We start from the raw sequence: 26,164 nt of genomic DNA, 5'->3' as shown, positions 1-26,164 counted from the left end.
TTTTGAGCCTGTTAAGTAAGGATGTTTTTGAGATATTGTTATGCTCTATCCATCCATGTCTTTGTTTGCAACTATGGAGCACCGTAGCATGACTCAATCTTGCTCTACTTTTGCTATAAAATGTTCCTGGCAGATTGTTTACGTGTTAAGCAATTTTGCCGAGGTTGCTGTAGTTTATCCATGCATGCTATGAGGTTGTTCTTGCCATGTTTAGCTTCCATGCCATGTCTACTTGCTGGGTATATGCTTAGCTTGTCATACAATGCCTTGTGGTGAGTGCATTGAGCTCGCAAACGTGCCTACGTAATTCTGTTTTTGCCATGTTCCAGTTTTCTGCTAAGTCTGAATCTGTTAACAAAACTTGCTATGTTTACATGGGTGCCATTGTATTTTCTGATCCCTTTTGGCTTATGGTCAGTAAGGTACTTTTTTTTATATGCTTTGTCTAGTTTCATGCCGTGCCTTGTTTTGCCATGATACGTTCATGTAGCATGTTGTTAACTTGCTCTAAACATTACTTCCTGATGTTAAATCCTGCCAAGTTGTTATTTTCACTTAGTTTGCGAACCTGATATCTTTTGCACTTTTGCCATGCTTGTTTGAACCAGTTATTTTGTGAATTACCCGTAGCTCAGTGTTCATCTTTTGTTAAGCATCTTGAGTGGATCACTGCCATGTGCTTTGTTGTTATGTTAGAGTGCAGTAGCTTGTTGTTCTTGATGCATTTAGATGGCCTCCTGCTATTAATCCCAGCTTTGTGCCATTATTGTTTTGCTTGCCATTTGCAAACTGTGCATCCTATTCCTGTGATCTTTATATCGTTTTCGACCGAAATCAACTCATCTTTCCAGCGGCACTCTTGGTTTTCCAAGTTGAGGCCTGGTTTAATCTTTCCTTTTCGAAGCATGCATATGCATTGCATATCACATCCCGCATATCATGCCATGTTTTGCATCATGTTGCTTGCGCATTGCACCGTGGTTCACCGTGGTTCCCTTTGCTTGTGTTCTTGCTTTGGGTAGAGCCGGGAGACGAGTACGTGATCGAGGAACACATTGAGAATGCTTGCGAGGATCAAGCTTACGTCAACTCGGAGAACTTTGCAGGCAAGATGACCATACCCTCAAAATCACTTCTATCTTTGCTTGCTAGTTGCTCTCTCTATTGCTATGCCTATGCTACGATACCTACCACATGCTTTATCATGCCTCCCATATTGCCATGTCAAACCTCTAACCCACCTTGTCCTAGCAAACCGTTGTTTGGCTATGTTACCGCTTTGCTCAGCCCCTCTTATAGCGTTGCTAGTTGCAGGTGAAGATTGGAGTTTGTTCCTTGTTGTAACATGTTTATTGTTGGGATATCACTACTATATCTTGTCTACTTTAATGCATATATACACTTGGTAAAGGGTGGAAGGCTTGGCCTTATGCCTGGTGTTTTGTTCCACTCTTGCTGCCCTAGTTTCCATCATATCGGTGTTATGTTCCTTGATTTTGCGTTCCTTACACGGTTGGGTTATAATGGGAACCCCTTGACAGTTCGCCTTGAATAAAACTCCTCCAGCAATGGCCCAACCTTGGTTTTAACATTTGCCACCTAGCCTTTTTCCCTTGGGTTCCGCGGACTCAAGGGTCATCTTTATTTTAAACCCCCGGCCAGTGCTCCTCTGAGTGTTGGTCCAACTTGTCACCCACCGGTGGCCACCAGGGGCAACTCTGGGTTGGCCTACCGAAAGTTTGGACAATCCGATGTGCCCTGAGAATGAGATATGTGCAGCTCCTATCAGGATTTGTCAGCACATCCGGTTGGCTTTGCTGGTTTAGTTTTACCATTGTCGAGATGTCTTGTAACCGGGATTCCGAGTCTGATCAGTCTGTCCTGGGAGAAGGAATATCCTTCGTTGACCGTGAGAGCTTGTGATGGGCTAAGTTGGGACACCCCTGCAGGGTTTTGAACTTTTGAAAGCCGTGCCCACGGTTATGGGCAGATGGGAATTTGTTAATGTCTGGTTGTAGAAAACCTGAAACTTGAACTTAATTAAAATGGATCAACAGCGTGTGTAGCCGTGATGGTCTCTCTTCGGCGGAGTACGGGGAGAGAACACGGTCTTGTGTTATGCTTGAACGTAAGTAGACTTGGATCACTTCTTGATCATACATTCTCAAACGTGCTTTGCCTTCTCTTCTCGCTCTCATTTGTGTATGTTAGCCACCATATAAGCTACTGCTTGCTGCAGCTCGACCTCATACCTTTTCCCTACCCATAAGCTTAAATAGTCTTGATCGCGAGGGTGTGAGATTGCTGAGTCCCCGTGACTCGCAGTTTACTTCCAAAACCAAATGTAGGGACCGATGATACCATTCCAGGAGATACGACTGAGCTCAAGCGGGAGTTCGATGAGGACTCAAGACGATACTACATTTCCTTTCCAGACGATCAGTAGTGGAGCCCAATTGGGGCGACCGGGGACATTATGCATTTGGGGTTGGCTTTATTTTGGTTCCGTAGTCGGACCTTGATTGTATCTGGATGATTGTAATGTTATATTTATGCTATTGTGTGACGTGGCGATTGTAAGCCAACTATGTACCTCTTTTCTCATTCAATACATGGGATGTGTAAAGATTACCCCTCTTGCGACATTGCCTACAATGTGATTATGCCTCTAAGTTGTGCTCCGACACGTGGGAGATATAGCCGCATCGTGGGTGTTACACCCAGCCGCCCGAAGCTCAGCGATGTCCTCCTCCTTGACGGAGGAGGCCATCCACTTGCCTTGATCTCCGGATCCGGACATGGTTGAGTGCTTTCTCAAGTGGGAAGCGGATGAGAACTTGGGCACTGAAGCTCAAGAGTGGAAAGGCAGGAAGAAGGCATGAGGGAAGAAAGAAGAATCTTATCTCCTTATAAGGGCAGTGAATATTGAACGCCACCCCCTCGCCTCAGAATTCACCTGCTCCCAAGGGCTGTATAAATGGCATGGTTGGGTTACCCATGCCTGTATTAATGAGAATCCCGCGATAAGGGGACACGATCTCTGCTTTGACAAGACGTGCCAATGGCAACCGCGTCTCGAAACATGGAGCGGCCGGCAAAAAACGGTTCGCAATTATGACCGGATGGACGTGATGTCATGTTGTAAAAGTAGTCAGCGGATTGGACTCGTGTATTATTATATTCTCTCTACGGTTGTGTGTGGTGTGTGTTACAGGTCCGAACACGATCAATTCGTCTGAAGACTATTTTGGAGTTCGGAAGGAGGAACCCATCTTGCAATGCCGAAGACAGCATTACACACTGGATACCGTGTCATTGAAGCCAGGTTCAGGGGCTACTGAGGGAGTCCTCGACTAAGGGGTCCTCGGGCGTCCAGCTTGGTAGCCATGGGCCGGACTGATGGGCTATGCAAATACGAAGACTGAAGACTGCACCCGTGTCCGGATAGGACTCTCCTTGGCGTGGATGGCAAGCTTGATGACCGGGTATGTAGATTCCCTTGTTTATAACCGACCTTGTGTAACCCTAGATCCTCCCGATGTCTATATAAACCGAAGGACTTAGTCCGGATAGGAGACTCGTTATCATAGTCATACAAACTAGTCCTCTAGGGTTTAGCCATTACGATCTTGAAAGTGCGTTATATCGACTAGAGGGGGGTGAATAGGCGATTTTTATGAAAGTCTTCAAAACGTGGAAGTTATGAAGACAAACAGTAGAGATATGCCTATTACTATGCAGCGGAAGTTAGACTACACTAGGCAAGCCATGGTCAAGTATCAATAGAGTGAAAGCACAGTGACAAATAGCTGTAGTGTAATAAGGATCAGGTAGGAAGATACTATGAAGCCAAACAGATCATAGACTCACGTTGTGAAGACAAAAGATAGAACAGACAAGCAATGACTTCACAACGAGTGATCAGTAAGTAAAAGGAAGTGAAGATGAAACCAGTGACTCGTTGAAGACAATGATGTGTTGGACCAGTTCCAGTTGCTGTGACAACTGTACGTCTGGTTGGAGCGGCTAGGTATTTAAACCTTAGGACACACAGTCCCGGACACCCAGTCCTGAGCACGCAGCTCAGGACACCAAGTCCTCACCGTATTCTCCTTGAGCTAAGGTCACATAGTGCTCACCCAATCACTCTGGTAAGTCTTCAAGGTAGACTCCCAAACCTTCACAGACTTCGTTCATTGGCAATCCACAATGTCTCTTGGATGCTCTGAATGCGACGCCTAACCGTCTGGGGATGCACAGTCCTCAAGTGTAATAAGTCTTAAGATCACCCAGACAAGAAGACTTAAGTGATGCCCAATTCTCTCTGGCTTTGGGTGGTTAGGGCTTTTCTCCTCGCTAGGAATTTTCTCTCAAAGGCTTCGAGGTGGGTTGCTCTCAAACGACAAAAGCCGTGCACTGAAATCTTAGCAGCCAACCGTTTATGGTTGTAGGGGGTGGGCTATTTATAGCCACTTGGCAACCCGACCTGATTTGTCCGAAATGACCCTGGGTCACTAAGGAACTGACACGTGTCTCAACGGTCAGATTTCAAACTCTCATGGCAACTTTACTTGGGCTACAAGCAAAGCTGACTTGTCCGGCTCTGGACAAGATTCGCTCTCATTGTCTTCACTCGAAGACATAGGTTTTTGGTTTAGGCATCACTTCAGTCATTCTGACTGGTTCTTCTGGACCCCACTTATCAGTACGGTGGTTCCTATGACTCAACACAAAAGAAAAAGAACTACGAAAGATATAAGTCTTCGAGCTCCATAGGCTTCATAATGTGTCTTCTTTTGTCATAGTCTTCAATGTGAATATCTTCATATACCACCTTTGGCTTCAATGTCTTCATACATTTTTAGGGGTCATCTCTGGTAGTAAAACTGAATCAATGAGGGACTTCTACCTGTGTTATCCAGCAATTCTCACAAACACATTAGTCCCTCAACTAGGTTTGTCGTCAATACTCCAAAACCAACTAGGGGTGGCACTAGATGCACTTACAATCTCCCCCTTTTTGGTGATTGATGACAAACTAGTTGAAGTTTTCAACGGGGAATATAGTCTGTGAAATTGTAAAGGATAAGGAATTGTCTTCATAAGTTGCAAGGGCTCCCCCTGAGGATGTGCATATAAGTTAATTTGCTTTTGGAATGCAAATGCACATGGCAGGTTGTACTTGGAGATCCACTTCAGCTTATGATGACAATCCACTATGCATGTGAAAGTATATGAAGATAATGACATGCATAATGGAAAATGGACGTCTGCAGAATGAGATAAGTGCGGAATTTATATTCGCACATGCGGAATTTATCTTCGCAAAACAGGGTGGCAAACAAGTATCAGACGACCATCTGGTTTAAGTGTTACAACTCGTAAGAACCAAATGTAGCAAAGAAAACGAGAGTTGTAAGCACGAAGCAAAATATAACAAAACATAAAGCACCCGCCCATATGAACCCGCTTGAAGACTATCAACCCATATGCTTCTCCCCCTTTTGTCAGTAAGGACCAAAAAGGTTTGAAGACATAGAGTGTCTACTCGTTCCCAGGAGCAGCAGGGTCGTTGGAGGTGTTTGGCGGTGCAGAAGAGCTTGGAGGTGCTGAAGCAGGTGGCGGTGAGGTAGCATCGTCTTCTTCATCAATGATTCTGGCAGTGACTATGGCAGCAGATGAAGAAAACTCAGAGTCTTCAAGTGATGGTGTGCTTCGCATCATAGCCCTTCTAGGAGGTGTGGTGTCAAACTTGAATCGCTCAGTGAAGCCATCCTCTTTAAGTTCAGCTTCAGTACACATCATTGATAGCCCTTTCCATGTATGACGACAGGTTTCATGGGTAACGAAATCATTCTTGGTGGCAAGATTTCGAAGACGGTTAACATCCACCAAGAGGCTTTTCATCTGACGCTTTAGCCAGTCATGATGCCTATCTTGTTTTTGATGAAGGGCCACAAGAAGCTCTCGGTCATTGAGAACACGAGCGCGCTTCTTGGGTCTTGAAGCAGTTGCACTATTAGTGGCTTCAGTTGAAGCAGGGTGTGGCGCACGTGTAGTGCCAGCCAAAGGATACACCCCAGAGATGGCTTCAACACCCTCATCATTTTGAGTGAAGCTCCGGTGTTCTGCATTCTGAAGACTCAAAGGTTGCTTGGCAAGCTCAGGATATATAGCTTCAGTAGAGGTATCCACATCTAGCAAGAAGATCTGATGGTTGCATGCTGAGGGCTGATATGAGATTGCAGAGTGAAGCTTGATCAGTCTCATTACCCAAGGAGCATAGTACTTTAAACCAAACAGATCTGAGCCTGATGCAGCTAGTTGGCGTATGAAGAAATCATGTGCGTTGAAGCATTTGCCATGAAGGATACAGAATATCAGAGTCTTCATTGCACCCTCGATCTTGGCATTTGGAGAGTGCCCTTTAATAGGCCAGAGAGTCGGCCGGATAATGTGATAGATGGTTCTGGGCAGGTACTCAAAGTCTTCAACGAAGAACTCTTTTGGATAAGGAGCATCGTGGGGCAATGGCTTCATCATGGAGAGCATCTGACTCATATTTGGTTCAGGCCTCTAGAATATGCTCTCAAGAGCTTCAGCGTGTAGTGGACAGCCTTCCTCGAAGAGTTCGCCAGGAGTGGGCAGGCCGGTGAGCTCAATGATATCGAATGCATTGGCTTCGTGATGGACATTGCCGGTCATCCACTCCAGGGCCCAAGTCTTCGGATCTCTGTTGTATCCTTTGATGTGTAGGGTGGCATAGAATTGCAACAGAAGCTCTTCATTCTAGTGCTCTTCATCAGTTACAAACTGCAGCAGACCCACTTGCTTGAAGCAATCCAGCGCTTCCTCTAAACAGGGCAGACCAGCAATGGCTTCAACATCAAGGCGCTTGTGCGGGAAGATGCAACCTTGGTTGTATAGGATGCATGAATAGTAGCTGCACTGAGGATAGCTCCAGAACCTATCTGATGAAATCCTTTCCCTTGAATAGGGGTTCTTGGAGTTGTTGAAGAACGTATTATCTGCCTTGAAGCTATTGATGTCAAAGGAGCCCGGTGCTGATGCAGGGCCTAGGAACCTTGGCGTCCTTGGGACTGGCTTCTGGACATGAGGCCTGTGCTTAACATGGTAATCAAATTGAGGACCTGCAGCAGACTCAGGAATAGAAGTGTCTGGATCAGTAGCTTCGCTGTCTTCTGAAGCTTTTGGTGGGGAGGGCTCCACATTGGCTTCAGTGTTGGTTGTGGCAGCCTCAATATTTTCAGCCTCCGCTTGACTAGCTGGAGGGTCAGTCACAAGCACGTTCTCCTGGAGAACTGCTTCTTGGTGGAGCATAGGTTGGGCTCTTGTGGTGCTTGTTCTGCGGCTGATGCAGCCGGAATGTCTTCAGCATAGACTTGAGGCCTTGGACCTTTGCGAAGCCTGCGGAATGCAGACGACGCCTGTGGGGTTGGTGTGGGCTGGGCCTCATTGTCTTCTTCCTCTTGAGGGCGATCCGCCCATGACGCATCTTGTGCAATTGGCGTCAAAGGACGACCAATGCTGATGAGTTCGCTGTGTTCATACTGAGGAAGGGCTGCATCATCTTGTACATTGTCCTGATGACCAATGTCTTCAGCAGCAATGGGGTCGGCTGCTGGTATGTCTTCAGCTTCATGAGCCTCTGTGGAAGCAGGCTCATGAACTGTCAGTTGTCGTTCTGCGTTGGGGTGAACCATAGAAATAGGTTCAACTATCAAGGGATCTGTGGGAGCAGCCCGAGATTTCTTGATCTTTCACTTCTTCTTGCTGGGGGCAGTAGGAGAGGCTTTAGAGCTTTTCCTCTTCCCGGCTTCAGCCTCAGCAGTTCTTGTCTTCTTGAGCTCTGAAGCTGTTGACCGGCTCTTTGGCGTCGAGCCAATCGTTGCAGTTGGGAAGACAATTGGAACTGCTTCTTGCCTTGGTGCCTCTGGTTCAGCCATAGCAGGCTTCTTCTTCTTCTTTGCGGCCATCTTGGGGTCGATGCCAGGACGCCCAAGTGCCTTGCGCTTCTCAGCCTCATTCTAGGCCTGCACACATCTTTCAGCCAGAAACTTCATCCGCTCACGTGAACCCTGAGCTTCTGCACGCTTCTTCAGAAAGTTTTCCTTAAGCTCATGCAACATGATCTTGAAGCTCTTCACTTCTTGCACGCTGAGCTTGGCCATATTCTTCTTGAACTGAGCCTTTTCATGATCAATTTTCTGCTTCAGTTCAACAATGCGCTGGGCAATGGCAAGTTCTGAAGCAATTGCGCCTTGGAAGGCGACGCTGAGGCCAACAGGCAGCTGCAGATCTTCGAAGCTGATGTTTGGTGTGGAAAACCATTCGTCGATGAAGTTGTGGATGATGGCAACATCAAAGAGAGGCAAATTGTTGAAGATTTCAGCTTCTTCTTTGCTCTTGATGAGATGCTCGAGAGCGTCATCTCCAAGATCTTCATCACTTGACAGATCAATGGCTTCGCTGCGCAGAATGTCAGCAGCTGTGAGCTCTTTGCCGGTGTATGGCTGAGGCATCTTGGCCTTCTGGGGCTTGGATACGCGGGATACGTCTTCAGACTGCACACTGTCTTCAGGAGGTGCAGTTGCCAATGGCTTCGCCCTTGAGACTTTTGGTGAAGGGGCCGGCTTTGAAGCTTTTGGCTTCTTTGACTGCTTTGGCTTCGGTACAGCAGGAGCTTCATCAGACTCAGAGTCAGCTGGAGGGTCATTCACGGCAGTCCCTTGGACTAAGATGCGGGTGATGAGGCCCTCAAGGTTTGCATAGGACCGATGATATTGGGTTCTGCCTCGCATGTGCCATCTGCCCTTGGTGCGGAGGGGCCAGGGTTGAAGTCTAACCCCAACTTCTTCTTGTTCTGCTTCGCTGATTGTTGGGCAAACTGGAAGTTGCGCTTGAATAGATTGTCGTCACAACACTAGAGTAGTGACGACGGATGTGCATCAACAGGCTGTGGCCCATGAACCATGCATGGATAGAAGCTTTGGGCAATAGCTTCATCTCTGGACCTGGATACAAGGTTCTTGTATAAGATGTCTCCCCACGGTCTTTTGATGGCACTTTTCTCAGCATACTCTTGGGTTGTGAAGTGGTATTTGAACCATTGTTCTGCCCAATAGCGTCGAATCCATTTGATTCGGGTCTTGCGCTGCCCATAATTCTCTTCAGGATCTGTTTTATACATTTCTGCCAGGTCATCAGGCAGATCTTTGGAAGTTCCTCCATGTCGCTGTCTGCCCCCCTTTCTTGCTGCTGCTTCTGAAGCCATAAACTTTAACTTGAAAGGCTTCAAAACTTTCAAAGGCTTCAAAGGCTTTCTTTTGCTGGACCAACAGGAACTGGCTTTAGGAGAATTTATGTGATGCTGTAGGAATTCTGCAAATGAATGCAGACTATGAGAACCAAAGGATTCTCCCACGAACATGTACCTGTGACAGCATTAAGGTGCGAGGGAAGGGGAAGAGGTCATATGCATTCTCAGAAGATTTTGAAGATAAATCAGTTTAGAAGACATTGACCTCATCGTGCGAAGACATTCACTCATAGATAAGAAGTTGGTTCCAGATTTGTACGAACCCACAGATCAGTACAAGTGAGGAATCTAACTACTTCATGAAGCACAAGTGAATATACTAGGCATGTTATGAGATGCAGACAGAGAGACCTAACTTGTGTGAAGAGAAACTTCTTATGGTAGAAAGTGACAGAACCATGAGATCAAAAGGGACTGTAAAAAGAAGTTTTATTTACCACACTTGGAACTGCTAGATGGAGTGGGAGATGATGCCGAGCAGTTCAATCCTCCGTGCCCTAACTTGGCGACGGAAGACACCTACGGCGATGGCGGAGAGGACGATGTCCGCGATCGGCGTGAAGACGGCGTCGGAGAGGTTGCGGCAGCGAAGCGCTTCGTCGCCGGCGTCGTCGAGAGCTAGCGGTGGCGCTAGGGTTCGTGCGAGGGTGGAAGAAGGAGATAATGACCGCGGTAAGTGTGAATTTATAGGCTCAGGGGCGGCACTGTGCTATTACACAGGTGCCCCTGGTGATTCGCATCTGAGGAACGTGTGGCCAGTTTGCGGAAGTTTGGGGTTTGTTCCACGTCCCACGCACGCCTGGATTGTCGGGCGGTCGTTCCTGCTTCTCCGGATTTTATGTGGAGGAATGAGCATTGAAAACGGACTTTATGGTTGTCTCTATATCTTCTGCTGACAAGGACGCAGTGAAGACATTCGACAGTTTCAATAGAATGCATATGACTTGGAGAGACAGAGTTTGAGATAGAAAGCATAGAGAAGTTTGGGGTCCGATCACATTCACTTAGTTCAAAAGATTCAACACGAAGATATAGCTATAAGTGAATGCTGTAGAGGACAGAACACTAGCATATATATATATATATCTATACTCAACATAGTGAAGATAATCATGAAAACATGTTGAGTTCGAAGCCAAACCAAATGTGAAGACATTGCAAGGTAACGCCATGAGTGAAACACTTCAAAATAGAACGTTTGGTGGTGGCGTTACCCACCGTATAGGAAGTATTAGACCCAGACACGGCGCACAATTATCGTGGCGCTCCGAAGTCAAATTCCACATTGATGTATTCGCACTTAGAATGTATGTCTTCATTGATTGAAGATATACTTCACTTCGTGTGTTGCACATCTAAGTCATCAATATGCATAAGGGTTAGGATGTGTGCCTGATCATAGGACATTTGAGGATTTCAGGATATTTAGCTCACACCGTAACATGCAAAACCTCTTCTCATCCAAGGGCTTGGTGAAGATATCTACCAATTGCTCTTCAGGGTTGACGTTTATGATATCAATGTCTTCCTTCACAACATGATCTTTGAGAAAGTGATGACGAATTTCAATGTGCTTTGTCTTCGAGTGCCGAACTGGGTTGTTGGCAATCTTGATGGCGCTTTCGTTGTCGCAGTAAAGTGGCACTTGCTTCAGATGAATGCCATAGTTGTTGAGTGTTTGCTTCATCCACAGAAGCTGAGCGCAGCAAGATCCAACAGCAATGTATTCAGATTCAGCAGTGGGGAGAGATACACAGTTCTGTTTCTTTGAAGACCAACATACAAGTGATCGTCCCAGAAAGTGACATGTGCCTGATGTAGACTTGCGATCAACTTTGTCACGAGCATAATCAGCATCCGAGAATCCAACCAAATCAAACTCTGATCCCTTTGGATACCATAATCCTAGAGTTGGGGTGTGAGCCAAATATCGAAGAATTCGCTTCACAGCTAAGTGATGCGACTCCTTTGGTGCCGCTTGAAATCGAGCACACATGCAAACACTAAGCATAATATTTGGCCTAGATGCACATAGATAAAGTAAAGAACCAATCATGGAGTGGTATACCTTTTGATCGAACTCTTTACCATTGTCGTCAGGACCCAGATGATGTTTGGCTGGGATTGGTGTTGTGAAGCCTTTGCAGTCTTGCATACCGAACTTCTTCAGGCAATCTTTGAGATACTTCTCTTGAGATATGAAGATGCCATTGCGTTGTTGTCGTATTTGAAGACCAAGGAAGAACTTCAGCTCCCCCATCATGCACATCTGATATTGCTCTTGCATCATATATCCAAACTCTTCACTGTACTTCTGATTGGTGCAGCCGAAGATAATGTCATCCACATATATTTGGCACACAAACAGTTCACCATCATATCTCTTCGTGAAAAGAGTGGGATCTAGGGAACCAGGTATGAAGCCTTTTCTCTTCAGGAAGTATTTGAGTGTGTCATACCAGGCCCTAGGGGCTTGTTTGAGGCCATACAGCACCTTGTTGAGCTTGTATACCATGTCAGGATGTTTTGGATTTTCAAAGCCAGGCGGTTGTGCAACATACACTTCTTCTTCAATCTTGCCATTGAGAAAGGCACTCTTCACATCCATTTGATATAGAAGTATGTTATGATGATTTGCATAGGCCAGCAGTATGCGTATGGCTTCAAGCCTAGCCACAGGAGCAAATGTTTCATCGAAGTTAATGCCTTCCACTTGAGTATATCCTTGAGCAACGAGACGAGCTTTGTTTCTGACAACTTGACCATGCTCATCTTGCTTGTTGCGGTATATCCATTTGGTGCCTATTATATTGTGCTTCCATGGATCAGGACGCTTAACCAGTTCCCATACATTATTTAGCTCAAAATGTTGAAGCTCTTCTTGCATAGCTTGAATCGATTCAGGTTCCATGAAGGCTTCTTCAACTTTCTTGGGTTCTGATATTAAGATGAATGCGAAGTGCCCACAGAAATTTGCTAGCTGAGTTGCCCTTGAATGAGTCAGTGGACCAGGTGCATTGATGCTATCAATTATTCTTTCAATCTGCACTTCATTGGCAACGCGAGGATGTACAGGGCGAAGACTTTGCTCTTGCTGATCTGTGTTGTTGTTGGGAGGAATGTCTTCAGGCTGAGCATTGTCTTCATGTTGATCAGGTGCTGAGATGATAAGTTCTTCTTCAGGATGAGCTTCAGAAGGTATAATCTCTCCAGTTCCCATTAGCTTGATTGATTCACTAGCTGGAATTTCATCTAGCACATTTGGCAGTTGCTCTCTTTGTGAACCATTTGTCTCATCGAACCGCACATCCACTGTTTTCACAGGCACATTTGGTAGTGGTCATGATTGTCTTCGAGGGATGTTTTGCCCTCGTCATCTTCCCTGCTTCACAGGCACCGCATAAGTGATCTTTCTTGAACTTGACGCCCTCGATGCCTATGACATGCTTCTTCTTCACAAGGGTGTGGAGGTTCCTCATGCTAGCATGCCCAAGCCTCCTATGCCAAAGCCAGCATTCTGAAGCTTTTGCAAGAAGACATACTGCAATTTGTGGCCCTGCTGAGAAATCTACCACATACAGATCATCTTTTCGATAGCCTTCAAATACTAGAGACTTGTCAGATTCCATTAGTACAAGACAACGATATTTTCCAAACATTACGATCATGTTCAAATCGTAGAGCATTGAGACAGACATTAAGTTGAAGCCAAGGGATTCAACAAGCATGACTTTATCCATGTGTTGATCCTTTGAGATTGCAACTCTACCTAGACCCAATACCTTACTTTTACCAGTGTCAGCAAATGTGATGTGGCTCTTGTCGGATGGACGTAAGGTTGAGTCCATAAGAAGGCTTCTTTTGCCAGTCATGTGATTTGTACATCCACTATCAATAATCCATTCTGAAGACTTTGAAGACGCTGGTGTCGTACCCTACAGTGCAGTTAGGGGGATAGGCTTCACGAAGAGAATTGTGAAGCAAAAACATTTGACGAACCAGTGGGTTATGAAAACATAGATCCAGATTAGGACTAATAGGGAGAGTAGCATGCGATTCAGGAACGAAGTACATAATGATGCCATTCGGGCATTTTATCTTGCGCCCTACAAGATTTTTAAGGTCCCCAGCAATAGCGTTAGAAGATTTTGTTTTTCTGCTGGAGACCTTTCCCTGCAAAAGAGAGTGAAGCTTTCTTAACCACCCACATCTTCAAGGGTGGCTTAGAAGCAATAAGTCTAAGTGCAGCATCTGAGAATTTTGGCTTTGAAGCCTTAGCAAACAGTCTTGCAGGTGGACAATAATACTCATAAGAATAAGCAGAATAATTTTTGGTCATATGAACATGACGGTTCGATGAACCGCTCTCATATTCATATGCCTGAGTATGGTTTCCCTGCAAAACATTTGCGTTAGTGTGACTCAGGTGAGTCCTCTGTTTGTATGAAGCCTTTGGACCGTATGAAGCCTTTGGTCTGAGGTTTGTCTTCTTCAAGTAGGGTGTCATGAAGACATTCACAGGAAGGTTTTCCAGACACGTTTTCGGAACCCAGATCTTCTTCATAGGCGGTCCATTCCCGCAGTTAGTACCAATGTACCTGGCAAACACTTCACCATTCTGATTCTTAAACAGTTTATAGTTTGCATCAAAGGATTCATCAATGATAATGGGGTCAGCACAAGTGAAGCCAGATAGATTGGATGGATCTGCTGAAAGTTCCTTTGCAGCAACCCATGTGGTTTTGGAGTACCGCTCAGGTTTCTAGTAAGAGCCATCTGCATTTATTTTCCTTACGAACCCAACACCCTCTTTCCTAGGGTTTCGGTTCAGAATCTGCTTCTTGAGGACATCACATAATGTCTGATGTCCTTTAAGACTTTTGTACATCCCTGTTTCAAGCAATGTCTTCAACCTAGCATTCTCATCAGCAATAGCATTGGTATCCTCAGCAGAGGAGTTAGTTACCACATCAACATTTGAAGATATTGCAACAGCAGTAGCAGTGGAACATTCAGCAACAGAAGTAGCATTATCACGCTCAATGCATTTAAGACATGGTGGTTCAAATCCTTCCTGAGCGGAACTGATCTGTTTGGCGCGAAGTGACTTGTTTTCCTTTTGAAGATCTTCATGAGCCGCTCTCAATTTCTCAAGTTCTTTCTTCCTTTGAAGATAATCATAGGAAAGCTTTTCATGAGTTGAGAGAGTATCAAGACGATCTTCAAGTTCCTGATACTTAATGTGAAGATTGTTTATGTCTTCAATTAAGGATTCAGATCGAGTCATTTCAGCACCCAACAGATCATCGCTTCTGTCTAACAGTTTTTGAATATGTTCCATAGCTTTCTGTTGTTCAGTTGCAATTTTAGCAAGTGTTTTGTAGCTGGGTTTTGAATCACAGTCAGAGTCATCGTCACTAGATGTTTGATAGCGAGTAGTGCGTGCTTTTACCTTGGCACCGCGTGCCATGAAGCAGTAGGTAGGAGTGGAGTCGTTCTTGTCATTTGCATCGGTGTCGGTGATGAAGTCATTGTCTTCAGTGTTGAAGATGGACTTGGCGACGTATGCTGTAGCCAGACTCGCAATGCCAGAATCAGACTCCTCCTCAGACTCCACCTCTGCCTCCTCAGAAGCGGACTCCTCCTCTGAATCCATTTCCTTGCCAACAAACGCACGTGCCTTGCCAGATGAGATATTCTTATGTGATGAAGACTTTGAGGAAGACTTGGAAGAAGACTTTGAGTATTTATTCTTCTTCTGTCGTCAGAATCATATTCCTTGCTCTTCTTCTTCCTTCTGTTCTCATTGTCCCACTGTGGACACTCAAAGACTTTGTGGCATGTTTTCTTCTTGTTACATGAGCAGAAGCTTCATCATTCCTTGAGCTTGATCGTGAAGACTTTCTGAAGCCTTTCTTCTTGGTGAATTTTTGGAACTTCTTCACTAGCATTGCAAATTCCCTTCCAATGTCTTCAGGATCATCAGAACTGCTGTCAGATTCTTCTTCAGATGAGGAAACAGCCTTTGCCTTCAAGGCACGAGTTCGCCCATAGTTTGGACCGTAGATATCTCTTTTCTCAGAAAGCTGAAACTCATGTGTGTTGAGGCTCTCAAGTATGTCAGATGGATCGAGTGTCTTGAAATCAGGACGTTCTTGAATCATCAGGGCTAGGATGTCAAACGAACTATCAAGTGATCTCAGCAGCGTCTTAACGACTTCATGTTTGGTGATCTCAGTAGCGCCGAGGGCTTGAAGCTCATTTGTGATGTCAGTGAGTCTGTCAAATGTGTGCTGGACATTCTCATTGTCATTTCGCTTGAAGCGGTTGACGAGATTGTGAAGGACACTGATTCCTTGATCTCTCTGGGTTGAGATGCCTTCATTGACCTTGGAGAGCCAGTCCCAGACCAGCTTGGATGTCTTCAAGGCACTCACACGGCCATACTGTCCTTTGGTCAGATGACCGCAGATGATATTCTTGGCAGTAGAGTCCAGTTGAGTGAACTTCTTGACATCAGCAGCAGTGACACCTTCTCCAGCCTTGGGAACGCCGTTCTCGACGACATACCATAGGTCGACGTCAATGGCTTCAAGATGCATGCGCATCTTATTCTTCCAGTAGGGATATTCAGTTCCATCGAAGACGGGGCACGCAGCGGAGACTTTGATTATCCCTGCAGTCGACATAGCTAAAACTCCAGGTGGTTAAACCGAATCACACAGAACAAGGGAGCACCTTGCTCTGATACCAATTGAAAGTGCGTTGTATCGACTAGAGGGGGGTGTATAGGCGATTTTTATGAAAGTCTTCAAAACGTGGAAGTTATGAAGACAAACAGTAGAGATATGCCTATTACTATGCAGCAGAAGTTAGACTACACTAGGCAAGCCATGGTCAAGTATCAATAGAGTGAAAGCACAGTGACAAATAGCTGTAGTGTAATAAGGATCAGGTAGGAAGATACTATGAAGCCAAACAGATCATACACTCACGTTGTGAAGACAATAGATAGAACAGACAAGCAGTGACTTCACAACGAGTGATCAGTAAGTAAAAGGAAGTGAAGTTGAAACCAGTGACTCGTTGAAGACAATGATGTGTTGGACCAGTTCCAGTTGCTGTGACAACTGTACGTCTGGTTGGAGCGGCTAGGTATTTAAACCTTAGGACACACAGTCCCGGACACCCAGTCCTGAGCACGCAGCTCAGGACACCAAGTCCTCACCGTATTCTCCTTGAGCTAAGGTCACATAGTCCTCGCCCAATCACTCAGGTAAGTCTTCAAGGTAGACTCCCAAACCTTCACAGACTTCGTTCACTGGCAATCCACAATGTCTCTTGGATGCTCTTAACGCGACGCCTAACCGTCTGGGGATGCACAGTCCTGAGGTGTAATAAGTCTTCAGATCACTCAGACAAGAAGACTTAAGTGATGCCCAATTCTCTCTGGCTTTGGGTGGTTAGGGCTTTTCTCCTTGCTAGGAATTTTCTCTCAAAGGCTTCAAGGTGGGTTGCTCTCAAACGACAAAAGCCGTGCACTGAAATCTGAGCAGCCAACCGTTTATGGTTGTAGGGGGTGGGCTATTTATAGCCACTTGGCAACCCGACCTGATTTGTCCGAAATGACCCTGGGTCACTAAGGAACTGACACGTGTCTCAACGGTCAGATTTCAAACTCTCATGGCAACTTTACTTGGGCTACAAGCAAAGCTGACTTGTCCGGCTCGGGACAAGATTCGCTCTCATTGTCTTCACTCGAAGACATAGGTTTTTGGTTTAGGCATCACTTCAGTCATTCTGACTGGTTCTCCTGGACCCCACTTATCAGTACGGTGGTTCCTATGACTCAACACAAAAGAAAAAGAACTACGAAAGATCTAAGTCTTCGAGCTCCATAGGCTTCATAACGTGTCTTCTTTTGTCATAGTCTTCAATGTGAATATCTTAATATACCACCTTTGGCTTCAATGTCTTCATACATTTTTAGGGGTCATCTCTGGTAGTAAAACCGAATCAATGAGGGACTTCTACCTGTGTTATCCTGCAATTCTCACAAACTCATTAGTCCCTCAACTAGGTTTGTCGTCAATACTCCAAAACCAACTAGGGGTGGCACTAGATGCACTTACAGATCTCGAGGTAGATCAACTCTTGTAATACTCATATTCATCAATATCAATCAAGCATGACGTAGGGTATTACCTCCATAGAGAGGGCCCGAACCTGGGTAAACATCGTGTCCCTTGTCTCCTGTTACCATCGACCTTAGACGCACAGTTCGGGACCCCTACCCGAGATCCGCTGGTTTTGACACCGACAACGTCATCAGCCATGGTGTCGATGTAGGGGAAGTAGTGGAAGCAGAGGTGGATGGAGCTGGGGATGAATCGGGAGCAGTCGCGTTGAGACGCTCCCCGAAAACCTTATTGTCATTCTCTCCGGCAGGATCTTGAACGACAGGGTTCCAGAGCGTCGGGTAGGAAGTCGTGGGCCTGGGTGAAGGCCCACGGGACGAGGCGTGGCGGGCGGCGGAGGAGGAGCGCGCGTGTACCACTCCTCTTCCCAAGCTCCCAATGGAAAGTGATAGAGCAGCCCTTATAAAAAGGTCTCAACTCTCCTCAACTAGCAAGGTGGGAATAAGCCTCCCACCACCTGCCATACCATACATGGGCCTCAAGATTAACCAAGAATCATTGTTCATATGGGCCTAAATCCCATCTATGATTCAACATTAGACACTGATTGAAAAGTGCTTTGTTATGTAATAATTTATTCTATTTCAATACAACATATATGATCGCTAACTTGAGTACAGAAAGCATCTATTACAAAACCTCCCTAGGAAATATTTGTTGATTGGTTCAAGAGACCTCCATATTTACCAAATCGCGGGGTTGCATCATTTTTTGGACCTCCCATAGTCAGTATAGTTGCTGTATCCAGTAACCCTACAAATACAAACCCAGGGGCTGCATTCACGGTTCACCGACCTACACCATCCAGAAATCAGGACGGCCGGTCAAAGGCTGATGGCCGACCTTGTCATTTGCGTCGCCACTCACAATCTTAACAAATGCTGAGAACTACCCAGATCCTGCTGCCACGTCTATCTAGAGCTCAAAGGCAAGCACACTGGGCTCCCAATGGGCTCATGTTCCAAAAACCAACGCTAGCACACGAAATATTTGGTTGAACAACACTATTGTTACAACAAATTTAAAAGGCGTCCCACCGCACAAATATGACAGGTCCAAAAACCAAATAAAGCAACCATGCTAATCCAAAGTACAATAAATTTTTTATGCAACTAATTAACTTGCAGAAACATCGGCCTTTGGTGCCCTCTTAATGATGCCTTCCAGGGCACAAGCTCCACCAGTGTAATCGGCTTCTTCGATGATCAAGAATTTGTTGCAGGTTGCGACCTTCGGGCGTGGGACATGCCAATGGCCACAAATTCATATTGCACTACTAGGGAAAACCCTATGAGTTGCCCAGATTTTGAGGCTATTAGCAGGGTGGGTAGGCGCGCTACTACTACTACGGCGCTACAGCTAACTGTTAGTAGTAGCGTTGTCTGTACTCGCGCTACTACTATTGAATACATTAGCAGTGCTTTTCCGGAACGTGCTACTATTAATTAGCTATAGCACTTTCCTAGACCTGCGCCACTGTTATATCTTTCATCATATTTTCCGCACTTCCTACCCCATTTCAGTTTCAATAAATTGCAGTTTCCAGATACTAGGTACTACCAGATATCAATTTCATAAAGCATTATAGGTACTAGGTAGTACTAGATAACAATTTCATATATAGTCAACATGCATCCTCAAGCAGTACTAGGTAGTCTTACAGCCACACACACACACACATATATATATATATATCAGTTCTACTAGGTATATATAGTCATACAACCACACACACATATGTAGTTCTAGATGATATCGACGACGATCATCATTCTCAAGCCTGGGCGGTGGGTGTTCCTGATAGTAATTAGGATGGCATGTCCAACACGAAGATTCTTGCCAACGAGAAATCTCTTCCACCCAACTGAGCTTAAGTGTGTGCGACCGCCCGTGTCCATGTGGTAAGTATAGGTGGTGACGGAACCCCTTGCGGTAAGGCGTACTCCAGCTGAGCCTTCTTCATCAGGCTCGATACCAAAACTCACAGATAGGCTCTTTGTCAATTTCTGAATAATAAAAACATATCAATTAATAAATAGCCTCGCACATACTCTTGCAAATATATTTCTATTAAGTATAGATTTCTACACTATCGGAAGACACAGTACTACACATTTGTACTAAACATGAATTCTACTAATAAGTATATATGGATTATCTACACTATTAATGGTTCCTTGGATTCTAAACTAATAAGCATGTGATCAGACTCTACAGTAAAGCATATCATCGATTAGATTCCACACAACATATCATTGGACTCTACACTAAGCATATCGAATAATTTGCATTTGTAAGTATAGCATACCATATCATACCGATCGACCATGGTACTTGTCAGGCGGGTCACGAATGGCACCCCGACAAAGTCATCACGTGGAGGAATTATGTCCCGTAGGTTGCGCACCTCCTCGCTTAGCCTCATTCTTTGAGCTACGATGGCTTCATGAAGTGGGTCCTCATCATCTTCATCGAGTGGGTCCTCATTATCTTCATCATCTTCATCATCTTCCACCAGGTTGATATAAATGACAGCCACCTTGGGTCTTTCTGCTCTAAAGGAGAAGCTGATCAACTCACCACCAGTAAGACGCATGCTGGCAAGGAAACGGGCCCATCCATCTCCTCCAATCTGCGACATATTGCGTCCTTTCTCGACCTCCATAGTGTAGCCCCCCAGGGGCCTCAAATATTATAGTGTCTCCAGTCAGCTTGTTGAATTTCAACCTCACATTGCATGGCACGATCTGTGTAAAAAAAGCAAAATGACACAATGCAGTAATGCCAACACTAAAAGTAAAATAGTTGTTACATTTCATATAATTTCTTACCTCCACATGACGAAAACTCGGCTGAAAGTAGATGCCGAACAGCTTGCCAGTTGCAAGGCTGCTGGCGCACCTTGACTTGCACAGTTGACATGGTGGTGGTGGTGGTGGCACCATTTTCCTAAAGCAATATGAGCAAAGGATTAACGATCCACTTCACAGGAAAGAGAAACCGTAGCATGTGATATTTCCAGTTCTTCTTCAGTTATATTTTCATAGCTTACTAACACCTTCTAGAATAGAACCAACATCTAGCAGGCAAATGCCAAATCTTGCGTATATATCACCGACATTTCTAGATGAAGAGATTCTTCCGCGAGAAGCAATTTCATGGAAAACTATAATCCTAAGATCTAGTAACATATAAGATGACAAGGTACCACCTAATAAAGCATTTCAGTGGCACCTATTGCCAAAAAAACTTTTCACAAATATCTACCAAATCAGGGTACCACCTACCAACACATCTCATCTAATTTGGCCCCTATTGCCTAAGATAACTGATTAAAAAAACAACTAGCAAATTTAACTAAATTAGCACCTACATTTTTCCAAAAAAAATAACTTATTACAAAAAAACAAAAGCATCTAGCTATCCATGTATAGAAAAATAACAATAAAATGGTGCATTTCTTTCCAAGCATCTAGCTAGGTCGTGCCAAATCTTCAGAGCTATCAACTAGCGTACTAAATCAACTAAATCAAAATATTCTATAAATCAACTAAATCAATTAGCCTACTAAATCAACTAGCTTACTAAATCAACTAGCCTACTAAATCAAAATGTTCTAAATCAAGTAGCCTACTAAATCAACTCAATCATATCAACTAAATCAAAATGTTGCATATGAACTAGCCTACTAAATGAAAATGTAGCAGGGAGGAGGGCTTGTGGATGGAGGAGGGAGAAGGAGGGGCGACTGGAGGAGGGAGAAGACAGTTGGATGGAGGAGGAAGCCGGAGTGAGGAGGGGCCGGCCGGCGGCGAATGGAGGAGTGGAGGGAGGATAGAGGAGGAGGGCGGTACCGAGTCCAGCAAGGAGGAGGAGGTGAAGGCGGCGCAGAGGGAGGATGCGTATGCGATGGCGGCCGGTGGGGGAGGACCGATGCGGGTGAGTGTGAGTGTGAGTGGATCAGAGAGAGGAGAGTGAGGGGTGGAAGATAGAATGTCTTAGCAGTAGCGCGCTATAGGGACAAGCACTATAGGGCCAAGCACTCAGAACGCGCTACTTCTATGTGTCAGCATGTAAAAATAAACATCAAAAATACATTGATCATCAATGATCTTTTTGTGTACAATCTGATTTGTCAACATGAGTCCTCACCGGTTTAGGAACCAGTGAAGACTCATATTGCGGCCAGAAATTCTACACATAGAGTTCAATGAAGACCAAGTGCTTGTGATAGTTTGAGAAGTAACATATTTAAGGTGGTAGAAGCCCTCTTCGTGGAGCGAGGTGGGACTAAATTTCTGTAGTAAACTTAGCAGTAGAGGGTATTACGGGAATGCACTACTGTTATGATCTTTAGTAGTAGCGCTCTTCGTATTAACGCGCTTCTGCTAGAACTAGCTTCGTGGTGGGGTCGTGGCAATTATAGCAGTAGCGCATCTAACAAGAGGCGTGCTACTGCTACTTTTATTTCAGCAGCGAGTTCAGCTGGAGCACGCTACTGCTATATAGCAGCAGCGCCTTATTTTAAAATGCGCTGCTAGTAAGATTCTATGTATAGGCTTTTCCGTAGCAGTGTTGGCAGATGGATATATACACCGGCAAAGACCTGGCGTGCTCCCTCAAAGGATGCAGGGTAGGTCTATGATAACCCACAAGTATAGGGGATCAACTATAGTTTTTTCGATAAACAAGAATGTCAAACCTGACAAGAAGCTAAAGGTAGAATTTATATTCTCCTGAATTTCTACTGACCACCGATACAACTCTACGCACACTTAACATTCTCTTTACCTAGAGTAAGTATGAAACTATTTTGTAGGTGTGATGCTAGAACTACTTTGCAAGAATAAAATCAAGAGTACTGTACGAGATAATAATAGTTAGTTGTTTAGTAGAAACATTTTTATAACACAAGAGAAATATTTTGTCCTGAGGCAATCGATAACTAGACCAGTAATCATTATTGCAATTTTATATGAGGGAGAGGCATGAGCTAACATACTTTCCGTACTTGGATCATATGTACTTACGATTGGAACTCTAGCCAGCATCTACAACTACCAAAGATCATTAAGGTAAAACCCAACCGTAGCATTAAGTATCAAGTCCTCTTTATCCTATACGCAACAACCCAACTACTCGGGTATGTGTTTCCGTCACTCATGACACCCACCATAAGCGAATCCTGAACGTATTGCAACACCCTACAGCGGGAATCCCTCATACTTGCGCGACATGGAGGGCACCATCAGACAACACCAAAACAAAACATACAGCTCAAACCAATCATGATCATCAATCAATCCATAGGACAAAACGAATCTACTCAAACATCATAGGGTGGCCATACATCATTGGATAATAATATATAGCATTAAGCACAATGTTTAAGTAGAGATTATAGGGGGGATAAGATGTGTTACACCGCTTCGTAGAGGGGGAGAGATTTGGTGGTGATGGCGGCAAAGCTGTTGGTGTATATCGTCGTCATGGTGATTGCCCCGGCGGTGTTCCGGCGCCACCGAAAGAGAGGGAAGAGAGCCCCCTCCTTCTTCTTCCTTGGCTTCTCCTAGATGGGAGGAGAGTTCCCCCTCTGGTGCATGTCATCCATGGCGGCGGAGAGGTGAGAGCCCCTCCGAGATTGGATCTCTCTCTCTCTCTCTCTCTCTCTCTCTCTCTCTCTCTTCTCTTATATTTCGCGTTCCTGTATTGTGGACCTTCATCGTTTCCTAAATTCACGGAGAACCTTAACTCCGGTTGTGCATAAATTTTGAGGGGATCTTTATTTGTAAATTATCTTTCTTGTGGTGAAAGAAGCACAACAATCACCTTACGAGGTGCCCACTACCCATCAGGGCGCGCATGGGCCCCCCTGGCGTGCACTGGTGCCTAGTGGGCCCCTCAAGCATTGTGTTCATTCTTCTTCAAAAATTCACATATATTCCATGTAACGACCCGACCTCAAACAGTCAAGCCTCTGTGTATCTATGCCTGGATCAGTATGCTGGCACACACAGTACTTCGATGAAATACCATAACATCACATGTTAAAAATGTCAGATCACGGGTTTTGGCAAAAACCTCGAGGTTCGAACACTGGGGTGCGCGCGAAGGTTTTCTCCCTATCGATCCACGCCCTAGCTCTCTAGATATCGCGGGCGAACTCGACGAACTTGCAACACAAAGACACAAGATTTATACTGGTTCGGGCCACCGTTGTGGTGTAACACCCTACTCTAGTGTGGTGGTGGTGGATTGCCTCTTGGGCTGATGATGAATAGTACAAGGGGAAGAACAGCCTCCTGAGGATGAGGTGTTCTGGTGCTTGGTGCACATGTGTGGTTGGGGATGATCTTGATGATCCGCTCCGGCCTATGGTGGTGGCTAGTCCTATTTATAGAGGCCCTGGTCCTCTGCCCAAATATTGAGCGGGAAGGGAGCCAACAACGGCCAATTTGAATGGGGACAACTAGTACACCTTATCCTGACAAAAGCGGTCTTCGCCTCCAAAAGGCTCTGGCGATGACGCCGTCTCGGGCTCCATGGTGACCTCCATATTGCCGTACTTCTAGTGTTGGTCTCATTGCACCAATATGGAAACCTTTGCTTGATGCCTCGGTACTCCGCGCCTGCGCTTGCCCCCTTGGCACCAAAGAGGAAGCAAGGACACTACGCGCGCTGGCGCCCGCCTGGTCTCGATCGTCATGGCTCACGCACTAGGACCTCACGAGGTTTACCTTGCCTTGATCTCTCTGCCCCTCGCGAGCCTGCCTGGCGAGGGTCTTGAATGCCTTGTCGATGAAGATGGGCCATACAGACTTGCTAGCCCTGCCACACCGTGGGCCGTAGGTAGGCAAGTCCGGGGAACCCCGTTCTGAGGACGCCGATAGTAGCCCCCGGTCCCAAGGTGCGCTCGGGCTTGGCTTCGAGGCGAAGCCAAAGGTCAAGCGCGGAGTGCTGCGGGCCCCAAAAGCCCGCGACCACGGTTGATGCGTGGCGGTTGATTGGACGTGGACATCTCCGCTTCCCCATGCTGCCTCGGCAACTGCCCGACTTGACAAGTTCCTACGACATGCAAGGAAAACCATCATTACGTGTGATCATGAGGGGCGCTGGTTGGCCTTCTCCTGCTATAAATGAGGAAGGGGGCGGAGCCCCCGTGCTCCACTTCTTCCATTCCATCTGCTTCTTCCGCCTCTACTCCACCACCAACTCCAATGGCGCCGTCGAAGAGGTTCTCCGCCGCGGAGAAAGGAAAGGCCCCTCACGAGGGGCCCAGCTCCCCGGCGCCCAAGTGGGGATGCCGCCGTCCCCACAAGCACACCAAGACTCCTGCCGTGCCCCCTACTCCCGAGGTGGCGCCGCTGCGCATGGTGGGGGTCGCTCCGGTCGTGGCAGCCCTGTCGATGAGGGGAGACGTGCCGTGGTTGCGCGGCCTCTCCGGCCATGCTTCCACTCGGTAGAGGTGCTGCCAGAGTTCGTTGTCTGGTCAGAGGATCTGACCGGCAACTGGCTCCAGCTTCCGCGCTTCTTCATCGACGAGCTGCCGGCCTCTCGTCTAGGCGGGCTCTGGCTGCAGGCAGATGGCTGCTGCTGCAGGGCTTCCTGGGTCGCGGTTCAAGTCTCCGCCGCGGGAAACATAGCTCTGGCCTGCGGTTGGCAGAGATTCGCCCTCGCGCGCAGCCTGGGTAGGCGGTGCACCCTCCATTTCAAGTATGACGGTGATGCGACCCTCTACATGAGGGTGTTTGGGGAAGATGGTCGCCATGCCGGGTGCTGCCCGGAGACGAACGACGGCGAGGAGGTGCTCGGTCTCGGCGATGGCCGCAACGAGGGCGAGCCCGCCGGCCGCACCTCATCCAGCTACGGTGGCTCTTCTCTTGGCGAAAGCTCCAGCAGCGGCTATGACCAGCCGCCACGCCGCTGCGCTCGCTTCGAATGTGGTAGCGGGTAGTCTTGTCGCCATGCCTCTGTGGAGCGCAAGGAGGGATCCGGCTAAGCTCGGGACGTCGCTGGAGGCCTGCCACCATGGTTCGCTGCAACGCCGCTTTTGTTTTGTTCCTCTTTTCTTTCCTCCATCAAAATGAAACCAGCATGAGACCGTAGGGGCGTGTATCGAACTGTGATTTCCCAATAATTTCGTTATGCTTGTTATTTCTATGTTGTGTCGTTATTTTGTGCGGAGATAACTTAGCCTGGCGAGTTCGGGGCAACCTCTTCTTCATGAGGCACTTGTTTCCTCGTGCCCGTTTTGGCTTACTGGTTGCTCAGGAACTGCAAAAAATTTGTTAGGAAGCTCGCTAGGAGACTTATTTTTCACCCGAGCCTTCACCCAGCGCTTCATATCGCGGTACCCAAGGGGCACGGATTAGGAGATATGTGCCAGATTGTGGGCTCAAACGAGGGTGCCTCACGAGAAAGCAGACCGAAGGCAGAGAGAAGGACCAACACCGGAGGAAGAAACCCTCGCGAAGGCACCTGCCTAGCCCCCTCGCGAGGTATGCGAGAGAGAGAACACAAGCGAACTGGATTCAGAAAAGGCGACAGAAGAAGACGAAACCAAATCAGCAAGGAAAGCCAGAACCAAACTTCGATTAAGAGAAGGCGAGCCAACTACGGAAAGCAA

The sequence above is a fragment of the Triticum aestivum genome, chromosome 7A (assembly GCF_018294505.1).
Source record: "Triticum aestivum cultivar Chinese Spring chromosome 7A, IWGSC CS RefSeq v2.1, whole genome shotgun sequence".
NCBI lineage: Eukaryota > Viridiplantae > Streptophyta > Magnoliopsida > Poales > Poaceae > Triticum > Triticum aestivum.
The sequence above is the reverse complement of the archived record's forward strand: the minus strand, read 5'-3'. Positions refer to the sequence as shown.